A 6290-nucleotide genomic window follows, 5' to 3' on the forward strand; every position below is an offset into this window, starting at 1 on the left:
TATCTACTGGCGGTGGATCTGGGTTCTTACATTTTTAAAACTCAAGGAGCGGTGAAAGTTAGTGTTTCTGAAACAAAGTATTAACGGTTCTGAAATAAAGTATTTACAGTTTCTCGACCTTGAGCGGTGAAAGTTAGTATTTCTGAAACAAAGTATTTACGGTTTCGACCTTGAGCGGTGAAAGTTAGTATTTCTGAAACAAAGTATTAACAGTTGTGAAACAAAGTATTTACGGTTTCTCGACCTTGAGCGGTGAAAGTTAGTATTTCTGAAACAAAGTATTAACAATTTCTCGACTTTGAGCGGTGAAAGTTAGTATTTCTGAAACAAAGTATTAACGGTTTCTCGACAAAGCGACAAATGTATTTTTGAAAGAAACAATTTGATAATATAATTATATAATAATTATTATACACTTTTTTTTTTTAACTAAAGAAAAGCTAAAATTTTAAATTTGATACCGCTTAAAACAATTTCATTTAAAAGATAATCTTTATCAAAATTCCATAAATAAAATCTACACTTTTTTTTTTCTAAATTTCTTTTTGAATATTCTTTAAAAAAAAAATAATCAACATAAGAATATCTAAAAATCATCCTTTTTCATATTAAATTATAAAATAAAGTTTTAAAATTTATGTTTATTTATTTATTTATTTGTTTTTCTTTATCTTTAAATTCAATAAATAAATAAAAAATAATAATAATTAGATGATTAAAAAGAAATTGGGTAAATATAAATGTCAGCTTTAGCTCTCATTACATGTTTGATAGGGTCCAACGTTGTTTAGGTTTTGCCTTACAAAGCATAAATTATAGGCCAAAAGAATTGCTTTGTCTTTCTTTAAGACCATGACTTTCCTTTAATTGACTCTAATGTCCCAAATTCATTCCATCTCACATTCTTTTACCTCCTTTCTTTCTTAAAATGAGACCGCTTTAATTCCTAAACATTATAATTCTAAAAACTATCGTCTGTACAACTAGGACGACCCTAAATGCATAGGTCTACACCCGACATTTCAAAAGCAATATTTGGGTCTTGCTTTTTTTTTTTTTTTTTGGAATTCAAAGGGATCGTATGAGGAATGATACTTTGAATCGTGGGACTGTAATGAATATACGATCGACTCATGTTTGTTTGATTTGAAAAAGGAGGGAAGTTGTTTGAAATAGGAAAGGAGAATGAGATCGTGTGATTGGAACTAGAGGTGTTTGTATGATCTGGTCACTTGACTAACTCGGACTAACTAACCTAAACCATTAAAAGTTGGGTTGAGTTCGATTTTTTTTTTTTCTTACGGTCGAATTTTCGAAAAATTGAGAATTTGGTTGATTTACATGTTGACGTTTTATGGTTGGGTCAGCCTAATCGACTCGAAAATAGGGTTACTCTCAGATCACACATCAGTTGGAGACGGGAACAAATCATTTAAAGGAGTGGAAACCTCTCTCTAACAAACGTGTTTTAAAACTGTCAGGCTGACAGCGATACGTAACGGGACAAAGTGGATAATATTTGTTATTGATGGACTTTGTAGTGTGAGAGTGTGAGAGATACACTTGTAAGCACTTTGGTTATAGTGATTGCCTACCATCTGTGGATGTAGGAAAATTTCTTCTCTTCGAACCACATAAATTCTTGTGTCTCTTTGTTTATTTTGTTTGTGGGTTTATGAGTACGATCGAACTTACTTCTACTTCCGCTAGTTCAATTTAGTGTGGTTCAACCAGAACTAACTTTAGACAAATTCATAAATCCAGCTCATGTTAGGAGTATACACGAGTTGAGTTTGTTGGGTTGGAGAAATATTTTAGACTAACTCGAAATTTCGGGTTGGCTGCCAAGTAACCGGAATAGAGAGTTTGATTGAGTTGAGTTGTTGAGTTATTTTTTCATGTTACATCAGTAACGAAAAATCTCATAAACCTAAAATATCAAATACTCACAAGTCACAACGCATTATTAACATTAGTTACAAATGTCAAATATTTTTAATATTGATAATAATCTTAAAAGTAGAGTAATGAAGCGTTGGGTCGGAACTCTGTTTTCAAGTTGGTTGGGTTAACGTGACAAAAAAAAAAAAAATAATTCACAAATCGATCTGAATGTTTTATTTTTCAAAAATTAAACCCGACCCAAACCGAAAAATAATATAACCCAACCTAACTTGTATAGTTTGGGTTGATCGAGTTCTCAAATTATATGAACACTTGAAATTAACCCAATTTTTTTTTAAAAAAAAAAATTAGTCCTTCAATTTAAATTTTTTTAAAAATATTATTTAATATAAAACTTAAATTTATATCTCATAAATATAATTAAAATATTTGGTGTTAAAATGGAAGGTTGGTTAAATTTCAAAATGGAAAATTATATTAATAAAGGAAAGCACACGTGGCCAGCGGTGGTGTCAGTTTTGTGCTGAGTGGTCCACGCTTTTGCGCCACGTGTTGACAGAATTTCTTTAGTCAATACCGCATTACGTGGGTTCCAATCTCTCTATGGGAATGATAAAACCACCGTCACCCCATCACAACGCCTTATTTTATTTTAATTTTTTTAATTAAAAAATCTGAGTCATCCTTTTGGTAACAGCGAGGGTCTGAGTCATCCAAATTGTGGTTTTTTTAAAATTGATTTATTTAATTAAATATTCGAGTGATCTAAATTATAAAAAATAAAATAAAATAAAATAATCTTTTTTTTTTTGGTGTGTTTTTTTCGGATTTTAAACCATTTTTTAAATCAAAAAATAATTTTTAGTTTTGCTATCCAATACTAAAAAAAATATAATAATTTTTCGATTATGTTTTTTTTTACTAACGAAACACGTTTGGTCTTGATTAAATATTGTGTTCGTTTTTTTAAGGTATTCATATGACTCAAGAATCCGACTAATTCAGACTACGTAATTCAAAATCGTAAAAGTCGGGTTGGATTAGATTTTTTTTTTTCCAATTTGAGTTGCGTTGAGTTTTTTAAAAAATAAAATATTTGGATCGGTTCACAGATGGATAAACTCGATTAACTGTTACAATCCAACTCTACCTTACTTCTAATATTATTATAAAAATTAAGAATATTTAATATTTGTAACGAATTTTAGTGATATAAAAATTAATAATATTTAATATTTGTAACCGAGCTACTCGTAAATGTTACCTATTTGAATTTTATGAGATTTTAATTGTTAATATAAATAGATAAATAATTTTTTTTTAAATAATTAAATAACAGCATAAAAGCTCAAACTAACTCAAATAGAGGGTTGGGTTGTGAACTCGAGTTATTCGTGTTACCAATTTGAGTTGGTCGGGAAGATTTTTCCAACCATTCTATCCGCACCCTAATTTTTTTTTTTTACATACAAATCTTGGAAAGTTGCAAATATAATATTATTTAAATTATTACGACGGTCTTTTAATCCCATTTTGATTTTCTAAATTAACCTGAAATTTCGAATTGATTGAGTTGTAACGACCCGAATAGACTTCATAACCCAATTCAACCCGACCCATAGGGTTGGACTGTAATAATTTTTCACGATCCCTTTATTTATTTTAAAAAAAAAACTTTAAATACAAAGCTACAAAAGGAAATTGAAGGTTTATTATTATTACCATAAATCTTAAATAAATATTTTCCAAAAAAGAAAAAAAAAAATCCCAATATATCCTATTATATAAAGGTTCATTACAGCCACATATTTTAAATAAACAAATAAAATATTAATTTAATAGCTTTTATTCAAATTTATAATTCATTTTAATAAAATTAAATTAGCAAGGAGAGAAATATAAAAATAAAAATAATTTTTTTCTTACAAACTTTGGTATGAAAAAAATCATTATCTATTTCTAATTTTTAACGTTATTACACGTTTTTTCGTGTGTTCATCTATCTAACTCAAATCATACCTGAATTGAAATTTTTTATTCAATTCCCGAGACTGAGCATTTTTAGTCGAATTGACGTAAACAATCTGAAAAATAGAATTCACAACGCAACCCAACCCAATCTAACCTTATCGTACTTTTTAAATTGTTACCCGAGTCATTATAGGTTAGGAGTGATCGTATTATAACTCGTGAATATTTGATATTTAAGTTATGAAATATTTTATTATTAATGTGACATTTATGCAAGATTTTTTTTTAAATAATAAAAAAATAATTCTACGACTCAACCAAAATCATAAAATATAGATTGGGTTAGTTGGGTAGTGAATCATATTCGGGTCATTTAGGTTACTGACCCAACAACACGGAATTTTGGATTTGTCGAAAAAAAATTAAAATCCGACCCATAATTATAATTAAATATTTTATTACAAAGATTTAATTTAGATGAAAATTTAATATTAAAAAAGGAACAATATTTATAATAAATAAATTAAAAAAAAAAAAAAGACAAAGGAAGGAAGAGAAGAAGAGAGGGTGAGGTCCCACAGTGGGTGAGATTATCATATCCATAGCTTTGTGATTTAAAAACCCTCAAAGTTGAAACTGAGTCTTCCTACTGAGAATTTTTCATTTTTGGAATTCACAGCTTTTTCAATTCATCAAAAAGGGACTAATTTCAATCTCCCTGTTTCTTTAATTCTTCGAATTCTCTTTGTTCCTTTCAGATTTTGAACGTTGCTCGAATTCCTTCCGGTAAGCTATTTTTCTTGGATTCTTTCGTTTGGCTTGCTATGTATGTATATCTGGTGTTTGATTTCTAGGGTATTCGCGCAATTCGTTTGTGTTGGGATTCTTTTGCTCTTTTTTAGGGTTTCTTGGGTGATTGATGGTTTCAGATTTGGTTTTGATTTTGCGATTGTTGGGAAATTGGATGGATGATGTTATGGGAGTTGAAAGCTGATTGATGTGTTACGGATGAGAATTCCTCTGACGCTCTGTTTTTATTATTTAGTTCCAATCATTTAGGTTTTTTTTTTTTTTTTTTNAAAAAAAATTATGCGTGGTTACTGGATAGATAACATGTGTCAGATGATCACAGGTTTTGAAGATGTTGATGGATAAAGGAACTGAAAATTTGTGCCTGTTGCTTTTTTCTGTGTCTGGATTTCCTGATTCTAGGTAGGTCACTTTTGCATAATTTGAGTAACAAGAAACACACATCTGGTGGTATAGTTCAGTCTTAGCTTATGAAATAGGATTTGCTGTTGATGGTAATTTAGTGCATGTAACTTTCTGGATGCCAGTGAACGAATATTTTTGTACTTATCACCTGAGATTAGCACTTTTTCTGCTTTGTTTTTATTTGTTTATTTTAGTTATAATCATTCCCAAAGTATGTGTGACCTTGTACTATGTTCTGTTGGTTCTTAAAACGAAGCTAGGATGTTGGAGAGCAACTTTCTAGAGAAAATAGTTCTATTTATTGCAAGGTGGAGCTTTATAAATTTTCTAGGGTTATGATCTTTCAGGCTTTACTTGTTCTTCATCTGGTATTAACTGATCGTAAGAGCATGCTCTATAAGTTAAGCTTATTGGCTTTGTGATTAATTTGGATTTTAACTCGGAATAGTTTCTGGGTTAGCTTTCTTTGGTCTGGTTTTGTTGGTGGGAATAAGGCGTTTGGTGCGAATCCGAACGATATGATATGGTTAATAGTATTTTATTGAGCTGCATTTTGGATTTTTTTTTTTTTGTGCCTTTTTGTTGCCACAATTTAAGTGCCCTGCATCGTCTAATCAATTTATGGACAATTAAACCCTAAATTTCAAGAGATGTGAAGGAAAAGAGAGTGTGTGTGTGCGCGCTCGAGAGAGAGAGGAGAAAAATGGGTTATTGTAGCCATCCAGGAATCCGAATTGAGTCATTCATCTTACATGAAACAGAAGAGATGTGGAAAACAATTTAGTCAAAAGGTATTCAAAAGATGTATTAGTACAGGATTGAATCATGAAAAACAATGGTATTGGGAAGGTGTAATTATACAGGCTGAATCATGGAAAACATGTTTTTTACGTCTCCTGCAGTTACTTTTACTCCTTGCCTTACAAAAGTAGAGGGAGAAGAAAACTTTTTCCCAAAGAAAGAGACCGAAGAGTCTTAAGTGCTCACCAACTACCTTGTAACTAGGTCGGGTTCTACCGTTTTGGACTATGACAAGGATTTGTGTTAGCTTTCAATTTATGATTATCATAAATTGAAACAACGGATCATGGATGATATTGGAAGCTAAGATTACAATTAATATGGAATAATACTTAAATTGTTACTGGAGTTAGCAAAGGGTTTTTTTTTTTTTTTTTTTTTTTTTTTTTTTTTTTTTT

The 6290-nt window shown here is 30.0% G+C and overlaps 1 protein-coding gene across 2 annotated transcripts in view; it reads left to right on the forward strand.

The window, feature by feature from the left end:
* The first annotated feature begins 4500 nt into the window (after positions 1-4500).
* The window catches only part of LOC111780392 (nuclear transcription factor Y subunit A-1-like), a 4646-nt gene continuing 2856 nt past the window's right edge, over positions 4501-6290 (forward strand). The window contains exons 1-2 of one of the 2 annotated variants that reach the window (XM_023660775.1): positions 4501-4662; positions 5009-5088. The gene's annotated coding sequence lies outside the window, so the exon portion shown is untranslated. The remainder of the gene's footprint in view (positions 4663-5008; positions 5089-6290) is intronic. The other variant, XM_023660774.1, reaches the window with a different exon arrangement.

The sequence above is a fragment of the Cucurbita pepo genome, chromosome LG18 (genome assembly GCF_002806865.2).
Source record: "Cucurbita pepo subsp. pepo cultivar mu-cu-16 chromosome LG18, ASM280686v2, whole genome shotgun sequence".
In the NCBI taxonomy this organism is placed as follows: domain Eukaryota; kingdom Viridiplantae; phylum Streptophyta; class Magnoliopsida; order Cucurbitales; family Cucurbitaceae; genus Cucurbita; species Cucurbita pepo.